Source organism: Agelaius phoeniceus, chromosome 6, assembly GCF_051311805.1.
Source record: "Agelaius phoeniceus isolate bAgePho1 chromosome 6, bAgePho1.hap1, whole genome shotgun sequence".
Taxonomy (NCBI): domain Eukaryota; kingdom Metazoa; phylum Chordata; class Aves; order Passeriformes; family Icteridae; genus Agelaius; species Agelaius phoeniceus.
In genome coordinates, this window is record NC_135270.1 from 20369115 (window position 1) to 20392891 (window position 23777).

At 40.0% G+C, this 23777-nt stretch overlaps 1 protein-coding gene across 4 annotated transcripts in view; it reads right to left on the reverse strand.

Annotated features, from left to right (window-relative positions):
• SLC1A2 (solute carrier family 1 member 2) overlaps positions 1–23777 on the reverse strand; it is an 86662-nt gene that overhangs the window by 56474 nt on the left and 6411 nt on the right. The window lies entirely within an intron of this gene.

The window sequence follows — 23777 nt, forward strand, 5'->3', positions numbered from 1 at the left end:
TTCCTCTCTTGTTTGGTTACTCATGGAGAAATAGGCACAACCTTGATTCACACTTCAAAACTAACAACAGAAAATACAAACAGGAGGGGAAAACAACTGCTGTTTGAAAATATTTTGCTAGAGTCTCTGAAACCTCTGAGTTGATGTAAACTATTTCAAGTCTGACTCTGCCCAGGTCCAGACCAGGTGAGCTCTAGAACTGACATATTTTGCTCCTGCAGACCTCTGTGGGTTCATTCAAAGAATGAAGAGATAACAAGAAAGATGGTTCTTACAAGGATTATTTTGCTCTGTTATCTATTTTATACACTTCTCATGCCCATAGCAATTTCACCTCTGGTTTCAAAGAAAAAAGAACCTTGAAAGATCTCCCTTATGCTCAGCCATTAGAGACTGAGCTCAGCAGGTGGAGACTCAAGCTCTTGGGCTATGAGCTGTGTGCAGCCTCCTAATGCTGGGGCCTGTACATAAGACACGGTGTCATGGTCTCACGTGCTTGTCAGAAATGATAATGCTAAAGGTTTTAGAAAAGGAGCCTGTCTGATTACTCAGCCTGACCCAAACTGCATTAAAGGTCATTCAACTATCAATGGATGCATCCCTTTTTAGCAGATGCCTCAGGAGCCCTTTTCCACAGCCAATAAAAAGGGTACAGACAGGAAAAGTAACTGAATACCACAATAATTAGAACTGATGATTGCTGTGAAAACTGTATGAGATTTAGGGCATTTGATATATTATAAAATATTATAGGAGTATAAGAGATTCAGATTATGCCATCCTTGGCTAGGATGGGCTGGGCCCCTCCAAGCCCCATGATGTCACTGCATTACCCAGACAGTGGTGGATTTGCCTTCTGAGCCAGCTGCATGACAATGATCAGATTATATTTTGATGAAAAATCTAAAGCTGTAGTTGCACAAGGTCTCTTTTTTTCAATCAGGAGCTTCTTCAAAGGAAGCAGAAAGGAGCTAGAATGAAGGCCCCCATTATTCTGCCAGGCAGCTGAGATGACCAGGTGTAGAAGGCAGCTCAGCATGCACCCTCCTACAGGAGTGAAAAGAGCATGTTTCCCCTGGATACAATTCTCCAGAACTGCACAATCATCTAGAGCTGCAGGGCACTAACAGGAGAGGTTTGCTAAAGGTTAGACAAGTTGAGACAGAACCCAGATCTGCTCTGTTCTTCTAAGACTCCATGCTTTTGAACCTGAGCCAAACCATACTCAATTTAATGGGGGATTCCTATTTCTTTTAGCAATTTTCAGAGAAAGCACTCAAACCTCAGGGCTGCCTGATAGGAGGATGTGGGCTCCTGGCTCTGAGCTATATGCCAGGAAAGATTCCTCTGAGTAGGAAGAAGGAGCTATCCCATTCCTGCTTTTGTAGATTTAAATCTCATTCATTACATGTCTGTCCAAAAAGGTAAACTGACTTAACTGGTAGGAGCAGCAATTCTATTCCTGTCTAGTATATTCCCTACAATCCCACAGATACTAATCCATACTTTCCCCCCTGTAACACATCTTCCAAAGACTTATACTACATTCCCCACCTCAATTTTATCTAGCTCAGATATTATGATTTCAAGCAATTAAAAAAACCCCACTATTCAGTATTGATATGCTGCAGAGGGGAGCTTGAAACCTTTTATTTTACCCCAGCAATTAGTGTCTACAATGCCATCAAAGAATATTTCCATCTCCAAACTTTTGTCACTGGAGCATGGAAATCATCTGCTATACAAATTCCTTTTGGGGATACTGAAAATAGTGTTCAATGTCTTAGGGAAAAAATGGTTCCATACAATACTGTCAAACAAATAACTAATCATTTCCTTAAGCTAAATATTTTCTGGCTTTTTGGGACTGTATAGCTTAACTTCAAATGAAGAAGCAGATTTAATTTTAAAGCTGCAATACTAACATGAGCTGAAATAAACTCAAAAGAATCATCAGTCCCGTTGTTTCAGGAAGAGTTCTTGCAAACAGAACAAGAGGAGGCCACAAACACTGAAAAAATCCTATTTAGTTGTTACAAATGTAGTGCACACATTATTTAAAACATTTGCCTTTAGAAATATTTTCAGCCATACCTTTTTGCTGATATGTTTTTTCTGTCTAGATTTCCCAGTCTTGGTTTGAAAAGAAAACAAGATTTCTGCACTTGTTTGTTTCTTTTTCATTAAAAAATACAAAATTCATGAGATTCTGGAAAAAAAAACTTTAAAAAAAAAAAAAAATATATATATATAGTCGTTCATTTGAAAAACACGTAAGAACAACCAGTCCAGAAAAAACTAAGTTCCATGTTTTACACAAACATGCTTTAAAGGCTCTATTACAATGGCTATAGGAAAAAAGCAGAGGATTTGCATTCCTGATCATATCCTCTTCCCTTTAAGGTTAGTGGCAGCTCTGCCCATCAGCCCAGCCTTTTTTAATCCAGCCAAAGGAAAAGAAAAAAAAAACACACAACAGCTCAAAACTGATGGACCCTGTGAAAAAATGTCAACCATCCAGAAAGAGATTGTGCGGCAGACTTGATAGGAAGGCAGATCTTGGACTAGAAACATAGGCAGGAATTTTATGACACCTGGCAACTCTTTCAAAAGCCCAACTGAAGCCAGTTCATTGTAGGCATCACCAACTGCCTTACAGGAGACATGATATCTGCTAATACAGACAGATACACATGCCTGTTTTATCAGTGTTCTTCCTCTGCTGTGGATTTAAGTTAGTATATAAGTGCCATTGGCAACTATTAGGACAATTTGGCATATCTAAGGAATAAGTTAAATGGAATGAGCTATCTCAGCTTTATTGGCAATAGTGGAGACAAGCCAGTTAATGATTTTTTAGTTAATTAGTAGCGTTTTGAAGAGTTATAACTCCTTTAGACTTGTCCTTGACTCTGTCATGAGTTAACTGTTACTTCGGTGAATTGCCAAAATATCCGTGTACCTTCATTCACCGGCCAGCACAGCAAATGAATGGAATGCTTCTCACAACAGCATTATTAAGAAGCTGAAATGTGTTTGAGGCCAGTAGAGGTTCCACTGGTGTTTTACTTTAGCTTCAACACAGAAGTCTGATTGATTCACACTTCAAAACTAACAAGCACAGGTATGATCTCTGCAAATTTGTATCCAAATTCTTTTATGCTACCCACCTTTTTCCTTGAGAGGGAAAACAGATATTAAAGGTGTGTACAGAAAATGCTTTATCAATATATACTGGTGAGAATTTCTGATGTTTCTCAAGAATAATTTTCCGTTTTTCACCTTCTTCTTTCTCAGCCTGCTGAGCTGGAATTCATATAGGTATCAGTTCTAGGTAACGTTAATTTTACAAAGTTAATGTTAGGACTCACATGCCTTATATTTCAAAGATCATCAGCATGGGAAGGTCATGCAAGGTAAGTGAGCATGCAAGTGTCAGTACACCCTTAATTTGCACAATTGTGTAGATGTGGCCTGGCCTTGTCTAGGTGCTCTCTTCCAAAGAAGAATCTGAGACACAATACTGAGAAGCTAGTGCGAACCTTGATGTACTTCTTAGTAACTTTATTCCACAACAACCCACCCAGCATCTTCTGTCTCAAGCTGCTTGATCTCAGCCACCCCAAAAAAATCAGAAATTATTTGCAGGAACTATGTTACAAGGACAATAACACATAGGCATTTGCCATAGAAAAGACATTTAAATTTCTCTCATGCATTTTAAAACATTTAAAAATATTGACCTTAGAAAAATTACCTGACCGTCAGGTTTCTTACACCACTGTTAGAGAAGTCTGATTTTGCTAAGCCTAATTCTCCTTAGGCTGGCATCAGAGATTCATCCTGGAGTCAAATGAGCTCTGTAGTGAGAACATGGACCATCAGTTCACTGGATTCCCTCCTGGGATTGTAACAATGCACATTAAATGAAAATTAAAGCACCCTTAGGCCAGAGTTACCACAGGCTTTATTCCCTCTATTTAAATTTTGTTATACCACTCAGCTTAAGAGAGTTAAAACAGCATAAAACTAAAGTGATCAACAATGCAGCATTTTGCTGTTTGCTCAGTTTAGATTACTTAGCTGCCAAGGATAATCACCTAAACATTCTCCTCTCATGCTTTACCACAGACATAATAAATCACTGTCCTTCTATTGTAGGATTCTAGACAGCTTTTGTCAAAAACCAGGGTGCTCTAATTCAGACAATGTACTAAACTCTTATTTAGTTCTAATTACACTTCCCAAATAGTGTCTTTACCAAGGGAAAACAAAGAGGAAACTAAGATAGTCTAACAAATTAAATCCTATTTGTGGTTAAGCACAATAGCAAAAATGAAACTTCTTAGAAAATCAGAATATGCCACCCAAATTTGTAAAGCTTGAATGAATTTAGACTCTGCCACCCCCTTCACAATGAAGATCATCATGTTTCAACTCAAGACTCTTCTCAAAACGCAGTCATATTATAATAATGTAGAAAGACAATAAAGTAAGATTTTTCTAGAAAGAGAACGACATCATTGGCCTTACTATCCCAATGACAGCACTCCCTTAGGTGAGCATGCAGAACACTTCCTGACCCACTGAACAGTGCAATTCATCCCATCTGACAAAGTTCTTCACTTTTCCTTGTTCTCTCTCCAGAGGCAAGTCAATGATTTTGAAAGCACACAGTGAAGGACACTGACTGTAACCTCATTTGGTCCGCAGTACCAGACACGCAAACACTATAACAGAGCTCAAGGAGACCAGTCACCAAGACATCTTGACACCTTTCAGTAAGAAGCAAAATAAGTTCCAGTTGTGAGCTGTGAGTTAAAGGAGGCTCTCTGAAGAGATGTTAAGGTAGAGCTCTCACCAAACAAGAGCTCTTTGAAATGTTCCACTAGAGAGGCCCTAAATCCAACCTGCTGGCAAAATGGAAAGAGGTTATGTTGAATATAGCAAACCATCAAGAAAACACCATATTATAAACCCAAGTGACTGATAGCTTTATTATGATTGGAACAAAAATCAGTTTTATTTTGTGGTTGTACTGCATCTCTTGTAAGCTTTAATATAACAAAGGTAACTCTTCCCATAAAAAGTTAGATATTTAAATTAAGATATAATGTCAAGGGGGGATCAGAAAAGCATTCCATTATGAAATAGGCTGCTCTATGGGACAGAAACTGTTTTTTATCTGTGGCTGTAGTAGACTGAAGAAAAAAACCTTAATGTTTAGTGAGGAGGCTAATATTAGGTGCTATGAAAACTATTCTACTCAGCAGAAGTAAACTGTGGAGGCTGGGGAAGTAAACTGTGGTGGCTCTTTGCTAACCCTCTAGTTCAAACAAAAAAGAGTTGGAGAGGGACTTAATACACAGGCAGATAGTGAAAGGACAAGGGGGAATGGTTTTAAACTAGCAGAGGAGATATTTACATTAGATGTTAGGAAGAAACTTCTTACTGTGAGAATGGTGAGGCAGTGGAACAGGTTGCCCAGAGAAGTTGTGGATTCCCTATCCCTGGAAGTGCTTCAGACCAGGTTGGATGGAGCCTTGAGCAACCTGATCTAGCAAATGGTGTCCCTGCCCATGTCACGGGGATTGGAACGAGATGATCTTTACGGTCCCTTCCAACCCAAACCACTCTTTCCTTCTGTGATCAAAGGGCCTTGATTACTTGATTGCATTTAATCTCTTACTAATTATCAGTCTGCCTCAGATAGTGAATGTGTTTTACAGTTTATGCTGGGAAAAGGAGTCATGCTGCTCTCTGTGAACCAGGTTTGATGTGCTAAATCCCTAACAGTGGCGTCTGGGTTGTTTGGGATCTAAAGCGCCCTGACACTTTTCAAAGAACATGGCATTTTTAAGCACCAAGAATTTCAGTGGTGTTCATTAGCAGGAAGATTCCAACTGACAGGTCTGTACACGTGCTTCTTTAATAGCATGATGCCATTTAGTCATTTAAAATAACACTGGATTCCTGATTTCTTCAAAAACCCAGAATACCACACCCCATCTAGTGCAGAGGTATTAAAATTGTTATTTATCATATCTCAAAACGAGACAGCTGTTTCTTTGCTCTGTGATTGTGATTCCATATTGTTTGAAGCACTGGTGTCTATTTGTAGTCCTTGTACCTATTCATGGACAAAAGCACGACAGTTTATTTTTAGTGAACTTTTTTCCCAAGCAGTTTTATTTTAAAGCTGACTAATCTTTGATGCACCACAGACTAGGCTGATCTCTTGATAAATCTTTGCTTAGATTGGTGGCTGAGCAAGACGACACCAAATGCTTTTTCAGTTAATCCTCTTTTATATCTACCTTTAGAAGAGGGTAAGGAAGACACAGAAAGAGCCACACAGCATGCAGCACCTTCCTGGGATCCTAGTGCAGCCTGGAAACGGTGGGGCAGCCACATGCATTAGGTTGTATTCTCTTTCTTACCACAGTCTTTTCAGCAGCTCTACAATGTATGATTTTGTTAGCTCTGTCTGCAATTACTGACTGCATCTCAAGGATGCAGAGAGAGGAAAACATGAATCAGATTTACTTGCTCACATTTTCTTTTATCTTAGCCTCTCTAAAAAGGATGTTAGAAAACAGCTGAGGGAGAAACAAGCTCAATTAACGGAATTGTGCATTTTTGGATATATATTATTGTGGAGTTTTATTACATAATAAAAGCCATAATAGTACCAAAGCCACCAACAGTCTTAGAAATCTTTCTCCTGGAGTCTCTGACTGACAATTACACAGCCTGTGAGACAGAGATGGACAGACACACAGAGAGATCTCTTTTGTGTTCACAGCCTTGTAGCTGCTAATTCTAAGTGCCCCTTTCCCTTATACTAGGAAACATGATGAAATGATTATTGCAGGTGGCATAAAGGTAAGGGTCACCTGGACATCACACAATAAAAATTAGGAGGGAATTCTTGGGTGTGAGGGAGGTCCCAGAGGCAGAAATACACATGTATGCACAGCAGACATATGGGTACAAGAAAAACTATTTCACACACTAAAAGTTATGAGAAGGACAAATAGTTGACTCCATCTGTCCTGGAAGTGTCAGCCTAGACCTTGAATTACTCCCAGATGGGTAGAGGTAAAGACCCAACAAATTTTCCTAATCTGTGCTGGAGTAATGGCCATGTGGAAAACAGGGGAGCTCTGGCAGGCACCTCCCCATTTCACCATGTCTCAGGGCACAGACATAGTCTGATTTTCTTCAGTAAGGAAAAAACCCTTGGCTTCAGCTTCCTGATGTGCTCTGCAGACAGGAAGAATGCAGCCTTTATTCTTCCAAGTAATCTCACAGGGACTGCTTGTAAGAGGAGGCATTGCAAAACCAAGCTTGAACTCTTCTGCCCCATGCTTAAGTAATTTCCTTTCCATTTCACAGAGGGAACTAAGATACAAGTACAAGAAAACACTGGATCATTTTGGTGAAATGACACCTAGAGGTACTACTCAACTCGAGATGTTTATTGAACTCTGGGCAGTGAAATGCCTTGAAAGTGCAAGTAAAGGTCTCTATAAATATTTGACTAAAAGTTATAAACCAGTCTCTAGCCGTAGCATTTTGCCTTTCTTGGGGCATGAATTTTGGCTCTGCAAGGGACGGCTGAACTGGCTGCAGGACAGAGGAAAATATACAAGTGTCAGGGATGGGTGCAGACTAGCAAAAAGCAGCATTGCTCTTGCTACCATCAGAACTTCTGGGGTTTCTGGTAATTCTCTATTTTTAACTCAGTCATGAAGCAATGACTATGTCCAAAGCAGTATGTGTTTATTACAGCCAGCCCCTGTGGGCTGAGTGGTAATCAACACAGAGCAAAAAATATATATCATCCCCAAACCTTGTGGATTTTCATGGAGGTTTACTGATATTTATTTTTATTTTTTTCTGTTTATCCTCTTCTTTTCCATTTTTTCTTTTTTTTTTTTTTCTTCTTTTCTTTCCTTTTTTCAACCTGATTTATAATTTTTTTTTTTAAGTCACAAGCAAGAGGGAGTTGCCTTAAATATTCCTGAATCAGGATTTTATCTGGGTTTACTGAATAGCTAAATTATCTGCTGAGGACAACCCCACTGCTAATCTTATGGCCCCACACATTCCCCAAAGGCCACCTACTTCCCCCCCTGCTATCCAGTTTTCAGTGGATTGCATTTCAGGGTCACTCCTTGGCCTTAGTGAAGAGATCATTTCCAGCCATGGACTGCACCCCACATGGGGAAGGAATAGATGGCTTTGAGGCAATAGTGCAGATAATGAAGAAACTGGATAAGCAAGTGCTTACTCTCTATTGTGCACACTGAATATGTCAAGTGTGGTGAAAGGTCTCAAAACCCTAGGGACAATAGGATCCCCCTGCAGAAGAAAAAGGAGGGCTGGATTTTTTTTTTTTTAATTTGACCTTCCTTCTCCCAAATAAAGCTCTAAACCAGACAGGTTTAGAGATAACCTAACTAGTAGGTTATCTGGGCACTTCCTGAGCAATTCAGGTGGTATGCCTTGTGATGTCGAGGTCACTTGCCCAGCCTGCTCTTTAAAATTTCAAGGAATTCATCTTCTACTCTTCCCCCTAAAAAGGTCCAAAATTGTCTAAGGAATCTTGTCATTAATACATAAATACATGCATACATTTGGATTCTTTTTCAGTAAATTCAAGTCAATTTTTCCCTTTTTTTCTTTTTTTATCTGACTATTCCTAGTTATATTTCACGAGGACCAAGGAAATTAATTGCTTTCCTTTCTTCAGAGTACAAATATTTGTCTCAATTGGCAGCATTATATCTCAGCTCAGAGCTCAGCAGTAGAATGACCTCAGATAAGCACAGGCCACCTCCTTAAAACATCAGAGCAGTAATTTCTCCTTCCTATGGCAGTAATAGTAAAGACTAACTCTTTTTTTCCCTCTCATTCTGTCAGCCTAGGACAGAAAACTGACTTCTAACAAAAACCTGACAAAGAGCAGGAATCTGTGCTTTGAACTACAGGTTTTCCCAAGAAACTTACAGTGCTGCCACTTATTTGAGGTTAGCTGGTTGGCCTGCTGAACAGATGAACTCTTCCATTCCCTCTGAAATGGGATCACACATTTACCTCTACAGAGTTGCAGTGAGGCATGATCTGACTTGAACAATTGGCAAGAAAGTTGCCTACTCTTCAGTTTATTGCTTTTCCTAGAAATAGAAGAATGTCCTATGATAAGCACAGGCAATTTACTAACAATGTTAATACCAACATATCTCCTTCTCATGGAAGTACTAGTAAAGGCCAACTCTGCTTCTCTCTCTAATTTTTTAGCCTAGGATAGAAAATTTCTTTTTAACAAAAAAAACCAAAAAACCCTGACAAAGAGCGGGAGTCTTTGCTTTGAACTGTAAGTTTATGCAAGAAACTTGCTGTGCTGCCACTCATTAACGTCAGCTGGTTGGCCTGATCTGCTCCCAGCTTTGTTGAACAGATGAGTTCCCTTATTCCCCCTGAAGTGGGATCACATGTTTACCTCTATAAAGCTGCACTGAAGCATGATCTGACTTGAATAGTTGGCAAGAAAATCACCTACTCTTCAGTTTATTGCTTTTTCTAGAAATGATCAATGCCACCTGCCAGGTGTCTCAGTAAAGTGAAGCATCCCACACCACTGATTTTTTGGTTCTTTTTTTTCCAAAGGCCTCATTAAGGGCTTGTGATGGACTGACAAGCAGATACAGCTCTAGTCTGTTTGGCTGATGAGGTTATAGTATCTGTTCTAGACCATCAGATATGGATTTCAAACCCTGTGCATAGAACCTGTCTTTGGTCTCATTCCTGCATATCAAAGCCTAGATGGAGAGCCAAGAAAGGACAAGAAGAGCTGTGGAAAAATCTATGCTAATAAAGATCACAACAATAATTGTCAGCCTACAGTCATGTCTGAGTCTACCAGACACCACAATGTGAAAAGTTGGAGTTCGAGTAAGTCTTTGATTAAGCTGCACATCCCTACAGCAAGCTTTGAATTTGACTCAAAGACACAAATTCCTGTTCACAAGGCATTAGGGTGATGCATTGCACCCTACCTCAGCTACACAAGTGGGAAAAAAAGGTCTCTTATCTGGAGTCATCAACCAAATCCCTTAGTGAGTAAAGAATAAAGACAAATCTGAATAACCAAATAAACCTGACTGTACATAAATGAGAAAAATTGGTAAGTAGGATCACACCAATAAATGGTTTTAAAGAAGTAATACACAGCAGCAGTTATTCAGAGCCTTTTGAAAAAATAAGCATTGTGTCAACAAATTCTGTAAGCTTAAGGTAGTTGTCTCACCCTCTGTGAGCAGCTGTTGTCCACACCAATCCCAGAACACAGTAGTGCACCTTGATCTTGCTATTAAAGGTGGAAAAAACTGTCCTCAAATCATGCCACTGGCATATTTCATTTCCAAGTGAATTGTCCCCTTATCTTCATGATGATTTTCATACTAAGCCCTAAAAAGAATTTCCAGGAAATTTTATGAAAGAAAATGTTTGAAGTATGTTCAGGAGAGGGCAGATCTGAGCAAGTAAAATCCACTATGAAAACTCCTAATAAATAGTGCAAAACCAGGATTTCAAAGCTTATCAATATAGCTTCTATTTTCTTGTAATATTAGAAACACAACAATCTTTCCCTACATATTTATTGGTCAAAAAAATATTTTGTGGATTACTGAATGTACAAAAACACCCTTAAAACCTTCTCCATGCTTTTGCAACCATGACAATTCTGCATAGAAAAACTGTATCAAAAACTAGTGGGAACCCAAATATTCTCCAAAATTTTTATTTTTATAGTTATCACCTAATTTTAATTTAAAATAGTAATTTTTAAATGTCAGAGGTATCTTGTACAAAATAAATTAAACCAAGCAAATTTTGCATTGAAATTCTGAAGTTCAGAGGAAGAAATTTCCTTTTAAACGTATCCCATTCTGTCTCTTAATGGTTAGAAAAACTGTTAGAGCTGCTTAAAGTTTGAGAGTGGAAGACAAAGCTCCAGGATAAAATATATAAGAAAAAAAATCTTATAGCTTACATGATGTACTATGAAATTCCCATGCTACCAAACTCTTGCACTATTTTCTCATTAAAATACATGACTCCACAGTGATAAGGAACAGAATTTAGCATTTTCTGCTGCTGAAAACACCAAATGATTTGAACAGTGTATGTCTTGACAAAGGGCAGGTAGATGTGTGTACACTGAAGCTGAGGTTGCCCCATAAAACACACAGCCTGAAACTACCTGAGAGATGAATGGTCTTTATAAATTGCAGGCAAGCAGAAGGTCATATCTCAGCTGACATAAGCTCATGGAACTGTACTGAAGTCAGTAGAGTGATGATCAGTGGACACAAGAAGAAAATGTATCTCACTGAGAGTAAGTAACAAGAAGTGCCCTTTCTTTCCATTTTCTGTCTGACTATACTTCCTGGAAAAGCATTGGTTTCATGTTAAAATTATAATAGGATCTGTTTCTCCTAGTGAAGGACCAGTTGTACATGGACACAAAGGCACTCACACAACCACCTTCAATGTTGAGTTAGAACAGCTTTAGTCTGTGTCCTTTGGCCAGAAAAGTCTATGTCACATTTTTACACAGCTCCTTCAGTTCCCTGGAGCACAAAAGCAAGTCAGAAGGAATGGTGACAGGTACATGGTTTGCTTCGTGGTGCTGACCATGATGTCAGAAGGAGTGTCTTGTAGTTTAGGCCATTTTTACCAGCTTGAAGTAATTATTATTTATAACAACACATAACTCATTACTGCATGAGTCGTGCACATGTTGTCAGCCTTGCTTCTCTAATAGGGCCACTCCTCCATGACGGATGAAGCAACACACAATGTCACAATGTCTTCTATTTTGGGAGAGGCAGAGTTAATTTCACACAGTTGAGGGTGTTGGTGTTGCAACTGAGTGGAACTGGCTGCCTAAGGGAGGGGAATTGGGATCATTCTTGGCCTCAGTCCAGCCTGACTCGGCTGTGACTGAAACACACAACCACGAACAGCAGTTTTGTGATATATGTAAAAGGAGTGATTTCAGTCCCTAGGAAACAATCCCACAAACCACAAAAACATTACTTGTGGCACACACAGCAGGGAGAAGCCAAAGGATAAGTGTCTGTTGGGACTGGATTCACTCCTTGCAAGCAGCAAGACGAGATTTTTCAAGCATACACAAATCAGATGCTTGTACTTTTGGAGGCCTCCTTAAAAGACTGTACTGAAGCAGAGACCTTCCTTCCCATGGAGAAATACCAACCCAAATCTAATCCTCTGGGTTACTCATTTAGCATCCCTCATGAGCACTGGATTCATACTGACCTAGAGGAGACAACAAGCATGCTAACATGAAGTAAAGCCATCAGGTAACTATGGTTCAGTTTGAAGTCTAAGGCTAGGAGAGAAACAAAACTCAGAGAAACTGCATATGACTAAGATCTAGAAGGCAAATGAAGTGTAAAGAGAAGTTTGGCAGGCACATATTTCTGATGAGCTGTGAATAAGATAGTAGGAAGCAGAGAATAACAGGTAGGAAAAGTTAATTCATAATCTCTTATGTTGAACTAGCATATGACAATCCACATTAAAAGTTTTAAGTGCCCTACAGTATCTAATTGTCTAGACAGAATTTTAGTTTGGCAGGTTGGCCTTTGGGTTCAGGCTCTTGTGTGAAGACCTGACAGAGATCAGATCTGGTGGTCAGCACAACCACATCCTTCCTGCTCCACCAGATAAGGTGCTGTGGGGTCAGGCTGCAGAAGGGCTGCTGCACGCCAACCCTGACTCCCAGGGCTCAGCAGTGCAAGACAAGCAGAACCAGCCTGCCCCTGCTCAGGCTGACCAGAATGGTTACCATGACACTGCACACAGGCTCATCTGACAGACAAGACACTGGGCTGATGAAGCAGCACAACTCTCCTGACTGGAACTGCCCTACATCCCTCCAGCCCAGAGCAGAGGCAGAGCTGTCTCAGTACAGCGAGGGGCTGAAAGAGCTGAATCTTGAGGCTACCTGTATGAAGAGGCAACAGCTAAGTTTCAGCTCTCTAATTTCTGACCAAGTCCACCTCTTTCTGTACCTCAAGCATCCACCTATACATTCCAATCTGCATTTTACCAGCATGTTACCCTAAAAGCAGCAGCATTAAGCAAACAGGGAGGAACTGCTCTTTCTCCACTTCTTAAAAAATGTGATTACCTGAGTTTGATGATATGAACTGCCTTTCTATTCTGCTTTGGGAAGCAAACAAAAAAAACCCACAGATATTAAGTTCAAACTATGTCATAGTTTCTATTATAAAGCAGATCTGAGTATTAGGAATTCTATCTTTTTAGTACAGCAAATCTTTGCTCTCCATCTGCTAGCAGAATTGAATTCCATGTTTTTATTTTCATAAGACAGGAAGAAAAATTCACTCCACAACTGCAACTTAGAAGTTGTATTATCACTGTATTACTAAATGGAGTTTCATTTGCCTATTTACTGTATCTCATTACAGAAAAAAAGTCCACTTAACATATGTGAGCACTTTCCTCACAGCCTCACTAAGGAAGCATCTATTTGGCTTGTTTTGGTTTTCTCAAGTCATCTTTTTTTAGTGTTAATTACACCCTCCCATACAGTCTTTTGAGTCCTTGTAGTTATGTATTACTGTATGGCAGCATTTACTGTTAACAAAATGCTCTGTGTGAAGAGAAAACTGGGAAATATCACATAAATGTTACTGAGCTTTACCTCTTAAGGGGATTTTTTATCCACTGTATCACAAGCAATCATGCACTATTTTTTTATAACTGTCCTGATTCTTTTACATCCACAGCACAAGGGAACCGTGCCACAGAGGGAACAAGGCAAAGTCTGAAACAAACACAGAAAGGCCTGTGGCTCTGACACTGTATTTCTAAGACAAGTATGAGTCAAATTCATTTCATGCACAATATCCAGTAGTTTTATTAGCTGCCAGGTTCAAACTTGCAGAGTGCCTCATGTACTGCTAGCTGGTAGTAAGAAACAAGCAGAGTCAAAATCAATTCTTCAACCCCACCTCCTGGCCTCATCTGGCCAGTCCTGTTTATGACCAAGCTGAGGAAAACAAAGCTGCTGAAACACAGTGCACTGAAAGAAGATGTGATTTTTTTGAGGGAGGCAGCAAAGCCTTTCCAATTCTAAAGGCTTGCCTGCACTAGTAATCCATTGTGGTGCAGGCAAAAGTAGCATTCTGGGTCTCCTATACTTTCAAGGTATAGTCAGTTACTTTCCCTTTGCTTTGAGATAATCCTACCTTTGTGAGAAATTACTGCAGAGTAGCTCATGCACAGTCCATTAGCAAACAACTTCCTTCACAGAAGGCAAGCCCATACATTTCCAGACAGAATGAAGGACTTCTAAAGAAAGACTTTCAGATAACAAGAAATCCAGCAAAGCATTAGTATTTACATGCGACACATATCATGTATCCTATGAAAGTCTGGGCTTGAGCAAAAAGACCAGCAAGTTCCACCAACACTGCTTTTTTGCTGCCAGCCACACTGGCAATAGTGTCACTGAAGGAGGAGTAAGCCCAAAATGAAATTTTCCACTATTACAACTGATGAGAAATGATTGCCAGAACAAGGGCAAATAGCCAGAGCAATCTGTACTGGCAAACCCAAATAAGAGATGCAAAGCTGGCCAAGAGAGGTAGAATTAAATGTGCACAACCTTCCTCACATTCCTTTGTAATTAGCTTTTATTTGCTGTTGCAAAGTGTTAAGATCTAAAAAGTAACCAAGAGGCAGAATACCTACCTTACATCTATTGAAAGAAGTATTTGTTTAGCACTGCAAAAATCCTAGAATGCACCTTTTCCTCACTTTCTTTCCAATTAAAACCTGACACTTGTATAATGAATTAGTTCTAGCAAGTATTGAGTCTGATTCTAGTTCAGGTGACTAACTATTGCCAATAGTCTGAAAAAAAATGTGACATAGAGGTTTATAGTGTAAACAGAAGAGAGCAGGTGGCCAGCACTGTTAAATCCTACTGTAGTTTTTGTCAGGGGTCACTACTTGATCAGTTCAAAAAATTGAGACTGAAAAATTTTCAGGTCTGAGGGATGCTAAAATGTCTGTGCAAACATGTGGAAACTGCATGTGAACAGTGCTGTGCATGTGAGTGTGGGTGTTTGCACTCACAGTCACTGAGAACACGCACTCACAGGAGACAGTCTGGTTATGAGTCTGCCAAGAACCACCAAGGAGAGCAGTGCAGGGAGGGTCTTCAGAAGAAGAAGCTCTGTCCATACAGGCACTAAACAAGGAGTACAAAACTTCCACTTTGTATGTGAATGAGAGATTTTATGACACTACTGGATTTAAGGCTAAAATCTGGAGTCTTTTCTGTTCCAGATACATAATCTGAGTATTTCAAGAGGAATTGCAAGTGTAATTTTTAAACAGAAGGATACTCATCTTAGAAGACAGAAAGATAAAGATATAGCTCAGCCACTCCTCTACCACCTTCTCCAAACTCTGGACAAAGGAAATGCTGAGGAGGAAATACAAGATAAGGATGTCTAGTACACTCATTAGCCATAATAAGCAAAGTTTTGAAAATTAAAACACCTGCTAGAATATTCTAATTTATACAGGGATGGGACTGTGAAGATCACTTCCACAGAGCCCAAATACTTCTTTTACACTGAACTTGGACCATGATGAAGAGAATTTGACAATAAAATCTTAAGAAAGGTGTTTTGAGGTCAGTATACCCAGACACACAAACGAAATGATAGTTAGGCCCTCCTCACTTCAATGTAAATTTTGCAGCACATCAAATGGGACAATTTACAACTATGCCATATTTTTCAGTTATGTCCTAGAGACACCTGACAACTTAGTGGCAGATTACCACTTGGGACGTAACAGTGACTTCATGCCTGAATGTGTTTCTTTTAGTATGTGTCTAGTATGCATCTTCTTTACACAAGACAGTCCATTCACAATAATTGTTTATGGCCAATTTCAAGGAAACACACTATTCTGTTCTTTTACTCTTTGTAATGCAAAAAATATTTTTCTAGGGTGTGATCTTGCTATCAACTGATATAATAACTTTTCTGTCTCCTGCTACTCTGTCCTGCTAGACAGAATCTAAAGTTATGGCATGAGTGTAAGTCATTAGGAAGACACTCTATGTTGAAACATGACACTTTATTCCAGGAAACTGTTAAAGGAACAACCAGCTTCAGATAGGTTTTGACTCTCCTGTTCCTGAGCACTCTTTTGTAATAGTCCACACAACGAACAGTGATGGAGATTAGCAAAATGCAATAACCTGATCACCTGCCAATAGAGATCTTTCCATTCCAGCTTTTGATGTACATTTGGCACTAGTTTATTTCCCATCACTGGTAAATGTCCTATCTATCTTTCAGGTATGTGCCCTTGATGTCTAAAAGCCTAGATTTACAAATCAGCCACTCTTAATTAACCCATCAGTTCACAACAGTGCTTATAAACAGCAGTTCTGAGAAAGGCAGTCTGTCTCTAAAAATGAATAATGATTGGCAGGTTTACAGATAATTTAAGCTTCACCTTGAAAAAAAAACCAAACTGAGAGAAAGCAAAAGGAGAATCTAAGCTTTCCCAATCAATTCAACAAATGTGAAGACAACATGGTATTTTTGTAAGAGGAGGGAAACCACTGTAGGTCCAAAGAAGTAAACTGAGCCCCTCATCTGGTCTCCATTTGTTCTAGTCAAGCAGAGCAAAGGCATAACCAACATCATCTGTGATGAAAAATATGGGAAACAGAGAGTTTTGCATTGCCTGACTGGCCATGGAGAAAGGAAAATTTTCCTATCCACACCTGCAGATTCTGGTGTGACAGGGAGAAAACTTTACACTTAACTCTCCATCTATAAAGACAAATTTTGGAAAATTGTTCTTCCTGTACATGTCATTTTATCCACAAAGAGGCTCACCTTAGGCATATTAGTCTAATAAACAGACTGGAACAATAACACCTCTATGTAGCCATTCTTGATATATCATGGATGAGAAGAGAGGTTGACCAAACCATCATTTTTCTTGATGGCAAGGAGTATAAATAGAGGGTAACTGGCTAGAAGTTAAAATCCTCCTTCTCTTTCTTTTCCCTCCTCCTTGGAAATAATGAAGAAACAGTATATGGCAGTTATTGTTATGTCCTCATGGTATCCAAAATCATGAAACACTTACAGGATGGTGCATGGTCAGTGAGTAACCCAGGGTAGTTATGAGGCATTAACACACAGGTAAAAGATGGTAATTAATTTGTGCCACTCTTTTCAGTTCACAGCCTTGCAGCTACATCTGACCTCCAGGCACCAAGTGCTGTTTCTGCAGCTTCAGTTTGATGTTTAATGTGTCTGTCCAATCCATGCCCCGTTCTGCCAGGGTCCTTTTATCAGCACTGACCAGCTTCCAAGTGACAGTGTTTAGTGCTCCCTTTGCAGAAGTAAAGCCAGAGGCTTTGATGTGAGAGCTCTATCATTTTCTTCTCATCATCTCCAGCACTCAGCAGGCTATGGCTGTCAGAAGCACCCTGGCAATCTCAGACATCTGCTGACTGCTTAAATCCTCCTGTATTTGCATGAGGAGGAGGGATATGTCAGCTCTTACACTGATTCAGGCATCACAGTGATTCTGTACCTTCAATGCAGAGCCTGAATAGAAATATTATGAACTGTTACCACCCAGTGGAATTAAACTGTCACTTAACACTCAAGTTCATTGTATCAATCCTACACTGTCATTCCATCAATTTGTCAAGGAAGTCTAAGCAATGAACAAGTTTTATATGCAGGTCAAATAGCATGACATACAGCAGAAAATCATTTATACTTATCAAAACAAAGGGCAAACCCAGACTGAGTGGTCCAGACACATGGGAAAACTTCACAAATTAAGTATTATTGATTTTTGTGGTTTTATTGTTAGGGGCCACCGATGCTGACTTCACGGGGTATTTTGGGAACAAGTTTAAATTGAACAGAAATAAAGACACAGGCATTCGAGCTTTTCTAAGACTACATCTTTACTAGACAAGACATAAAATGCATTATCTTCTCCTGACTTGGACAATACATACAGATTAACTAACCACTGATATTTTCAATTAGAAACATTTATCTGTAGGTTAGTGAATAAATAATGCCTACAAATTGAGTTGGTTTTGGACTCCACCTTACTCCTTGCCATCACCATGGCCGCTACATCAAAGGCCCATAACAACTGAGGCTGTCTCTTTTTTCAGCTGCAAAAATGCACCACACAAAGAGGGTTTGGTGATAAACACTGCCACACCTTTGCTGCAGCACCTTGCTGGAGCTCTGTAAGAGAGTGTAATTGTCCAAAGCAGACAACTACCTGTCTTTCCACTGTAAATGTACATAACACAACACAGGTAGGCTCTGATCTCCAGCCCAGGCTTTTGGACACTGCCAGCACAATGACAAAAGGCTCAAGTGGATTGATCTCCTACGATGCAGAGGATTCCAAAACACATACAACTGCAAAATTGAAACACCTAAACAATGTACCTCCTTTGGAAGGTAGGTAAGGCAAAATGGTGTAAGTATTTAAGAGCATGTGGTAACACAATACTTCCATCTAAGACAGGAAGCTGTTCAGAATCCAGGTGGCCAGAATGGGATTCCTTCAGTGCAAATTTAGCTGCATATGTTCTTGGTTTATGTTTCACTAAATCCTTAACTGCAACTGATAGTAACACCATCATTATTAAATATTATTGAGGAAAAAAAGAAGTGTCCTGGCAAAATTAATCACCATAAATACCAACCAACGTATTGGGATTTTCCCCTTTGCACTATGATCTTGTGTCTACTGCCAGGCTGCCAAAAAAAAATGAGGCTTACACAACCACACTGTCCCTGTGGGTTTATTGTTTCCTGCTGCCCAGTAAGTCTTTCCACCTATTTACTGATTTCAAACCAGACACAATTAGGGGATCAACATTCACAAGACGCAGAAGCCTTAGTTATCGAGTAAGAATGAAGACCCCCTAGACCTCCCTGAGAGAGGCTGCAGTGGGAGTTCAAGCTTTATTTGGTTTGCAAGGGTGCCACCGTGTGACACAAACCCGTTACCAGAAAAGGTGACAGGAATGTCCTCCTCAAGGCACTCCAGCAACTCACTTGAAGAAACAGTGACTGCTGTGAGGCCCTTCTGCCCTGAGTGTTGAGCCCATTACTGTATCTTTCAGAAGATCCTCCCCAGGTTCCCCTTGGAAAGGGTTACTGGGAACCCCCTTCAGCAGACCACCAGGGAACAGATGCCTGCAATGGGACAGGAACAAAAGCAAGAAGAAAAGAAACAGCTAATCCTGGAAGCAGTAGAAGGCTTCCTACTAAAGGGCTTTGGTATTACAGTGAGACACGTTTTGTGTGTTTTTTCCCCTGCATAGCTGTGAAGGTTCCTCTGGCATTATTTATGTCAATAGAAATACTATTTTCTAACAGTTTCCAGCATGGAACACTGCAAAATGCCTGTTCTAAGTCCTCCTAAAATGTCAGGTGAGCGATTCTGATCTGTTTTCCACTACCTGACCTAAATTCTGTGATATAAATAGCAACCAGGTGTTAATTAATTCCCATATGCATGCATGTATGTGGATGACATGTGTTTCTATACACGTGCGCTTTTTGAGACAAATCTTTTCTCAGTTACCACAGCAAAAGTAGGTCTTACACAGATAAGGACCAGATGCTTAATTAATGAGAGAGTTTTCTGCCTCAAAGGAAGTGTACTAAACCATATATACTTGAGATGCTGCCTCTGCCATTGAACATGGCCCAAAACCCTCTGCACACTTGGCATGAATTTGCAACAGAAGCCTCCACATTCTGTGTGATTGGAGACCAAGGTTTACCTCCAGGCATGCTGTGTCCTGCAGCAGTCTGTGCTGCTCATTAGTGACTTACACAGGCAAGTCTGCACGGACTCAAAGGCCACAGCAGCACCTCAGCTTGTGGCTGCAGAAGGAGCCATGCTGCCAGCACACACATCAGCAGCCAGAAGATGAGGAGAGCCTGCCAGGAACACCTGCCCACCAGGGAACACTTACCTGAGGTGTATCAGTGACCAACTGAGGGTAAACTTATATTAGCAATTTAGTCCAAAGTGAGCTTCTGGAGTGAACTTCCTGAAGATGCCCACCTGCTGTGCTCTGGTTCATGTTAAGGAGCTGAATTACATTTGGATTAAGCTACACCAGGAATGTACTCTAGAAGCACACCTAAGTAACCAGCACCATGTGGACTTAGCAGGTCCAGCTGTCTCTGTTGGGTTAGATTATTACTCATGTACACAGCCTGAATCCAATCTCATGAAAAATCAGTACATGGATCAGCATATTACAGGATGGTGTGCCAGCAGTACAGGGCATCACAGCCATAGCCAAGAACTAGGATATGAATATACTACATGGAAATGGCTGTATACTGTGTATTTGTCATGCACAGAATCTCAGAACAGTTAAAGTTGGAAGGGACCTCTGAAGAGCCTCTAGTCCACTCTCATATCCCCAGCTACACATTACGTATGTGTTGTCACTTTTTCAATTAAGGAAGCCATGGTTCCAGGCAATTGTAAAACCCACAGATGCTGGCCCTAATTTTTGTACTCATAAATAATGCTGATCTTTTTTTTCCTTGCCTTAAGAAACAGGCTTGAGACTCTGTATGGGCTGAACCTGGCATACAAAGGGTACCTGTGTCTGCCTGTGTGCTAGCCTGGCAGATCCAGACTAGTGCTCTCCTGCACTCAAGATAATTAGCTGGACTTAGAGGCTGTCCTTAGCTTGGATACAATACCAGACTAATACAGTTACAACACTTTCAGGATCTAAACTGGTCCCTGGTCACGTTGCTCCTCCACATTGGAAACATGTACCAGAAGAGTTTGTACCAGAAGTGTTTGTCAATCCCTCTAAGAGGGTGCTGCATCAGACACGCTTGTCCAAAGGAGTAGGAATGAGCAGGTTTGTTCCCTGCACCTTCCAGACAGCCTTTGTGAATGATGAGCAGTGTCAGAAGCTTAGCAGTGCATGTGACTTGTTTAGCAGTGATCTCTGTCATTGTCCCCGCAAGAGAGCAAATCCCCAAGATCCAAACTTCACTCGGCTGCTGGGTAAATGACAGTACAGAAAGTACAACAAACAGTTGGAAAGGCAGACACCCAGGGTTCCTGCCTCAAGGGAGATGAAGTCCACCATCTGGAAACCACATGGTATGGCTTGAGGAGGCCACCAGTCAATCAGACATGCAGTCATTCCCACATGTGAAGCACAAATTTGGCAGTAGGGCTAAGTGAGACTAACTTGAATCACACAGAGATGTGAACTAGCAGGTGATGCACCCTTAGACCCATTTACCTGTTTTCCCTGGGATAAATTAATGCATTTACACTTTTGATAAGTATCAGTTTGAATGCATTGTGTGAACACTTTGTAAATGTTCTAGTACCAAACTGACCATTTTCTCAGTGACACAGATTTTACACTTGGATACATCTTTGACTATTCTTAATCCGCCAAAGGGATGATAAATTAAATTTAAGCTTGCCCCAAAATACCTACTTCAGAGGTGCTATCCATTATCCTCTTATTAGGGATGCAGTTGATAATGAGCTATCAGAATAAGAAAAAGCTTAACTCACGGATGGGGCTCAAGGACTTTGACTTTGGGAGTGCCAGTAGCATCCTGCTCACTGAACATTGAGGCAGGCAACCTCTATGCCTCAGTATGGTTACCAGTACTAAAAACCAACGCTGCAAAACTGCAGTTGTGAAAATCAACACTGCAAAATATACTTGCAGGGTGTGAGATTGACAGAAAAAAAAAGCTCAAAACTGAGGAAATTTTGGAAGCAACACCACTGAACCAGCTGAAGACAGAATCAGATATGCCTTTTTATGCAGCCTGCAGAAAAGGAGGATGAGGGAGGACTTTATTGCTCTCTACAACTAAGAGGAGATTGTTGGCACCTTGAAAAACACAAAAAAAAACAGATATTGTCCTAGTCTACTCAAAACATTTCCTTAATACACAGTGAAATATTTTCCTTTATATTGGAGAGCCCACCATTTTAGTGTTCTTAACTGAAGATGACACTAAAAATTTATTTTTGAAAGTAAAAATTAAATTATTTTCGTTTTTAAAATCTCATTCTATCATCTTTTCTTTAAAACACTTAAACAAATTTGATTTCTCTGACACAGCAGTGAACCTGAAATACTGCATTTTCTTGAATTCCACACTAGTTTCCTAAAGATGTCTGTAATTAGCAGGAATATTCCTTAATTCTTTTATGTCCTGGTCCTTTTTTAGTTCTTCCTTGTAAGAATCCCAAATTTGGAATTGCTTATGTACAATCAAAGATGTTGAAGATAAAAGTTAGAAAATATGATGAGCTTTGAACTTAGTCTGTTTTCTTTCCTAAGGACTGAAATGTATTGTAGTTAATTGACTTAAAACTTCAAACACACTGAGAGCCTTAAAATTAATACAGAAGTAGGATTAAATATATAAAAGCGCACTTATTTTTATTGCTTGTATGCCTCTGGTAATAACATTTTAGAGTAATGAGCTGGAGGCTAAAACTGTGTGAAACATTGTACTGAGTTGGCAAAAGAGGAGAGGAGTTTCATTAGTGGATGGACAATTACAGAAATGATGGATTTGACAGATCCAGCCAGTGTTTTCAAGAAATCATACAATTAATTGCTCTAAATAGCAGGCATTATAAGACATTCTGCTGGCGAAGGGAATTAAATCCCACAGAAAATGGAAAGGTATTACACGAGAAGGTACTAAAGATGAAGGGTCACTCGTTAGCACTGCACCCTCACCCCACACCCCTCACATGCACAGACTGCTTTGGAATGGAGACAACTCTTTACAGAGACAGCCCAACACTGAGGCTCTTGTTAGTGTGGGATCCACGTCCACACCGAGTCCCAGCATTCCCACTGTCACCTACACCACTAAGGAACCCACATGCCAACTACACTGACTCTGAAAGAGGACAGAGTTTTAATGTTACTCTTCTTAAACTGAAAAACTGTGACCCTTTAAACACTGCTCACAAATTTACAGTTTTTAGCAGTCTTCATTGGGGCAGCCTTTAGATCAAGGGGAAACAGGAAAATGAAGAAGAGAAAATGAAATGCTGTAATTTGCTAGTACAGCAATACAGTACTGCTTTGGACACCGACTTCTTAGTGCATTGTATACAAACATCTACACGTACATCCACGGAGAAGGCTGTACATATACATATATACACATACATACATTTAACTCACAGAAACCTATGGTAAGATAAGGCTTTTGAAAACTTCAGTCATTTTTTAAGATAGCCCAATCTCCCTTCATATATCTAATCCAAAAAGTTCAAAATAAATAAGCACCTGTAGATTTTATAGGAAACATATTAACCCCTGTGTGTCTATAAAATGATCTGAATATGTATAAAAATGGAGTTGCTGCCTAGGTGACAACTTCTTTTTGAAAGGATATCTCAAGGCGAGACTGAAGGCTGGGGCCATGAGAACTATTGTGTCATTTAAGGATCACGAGTTACTTTCTGCAAAGCCTAATTGTCTTTTACTGAAATTGATGAAAGATTTGCAATTGACAACAGTGAAATGAGGTCAGAGCCACAGCTGATATGACTAATTACCAAGCTACATTCACTCCATC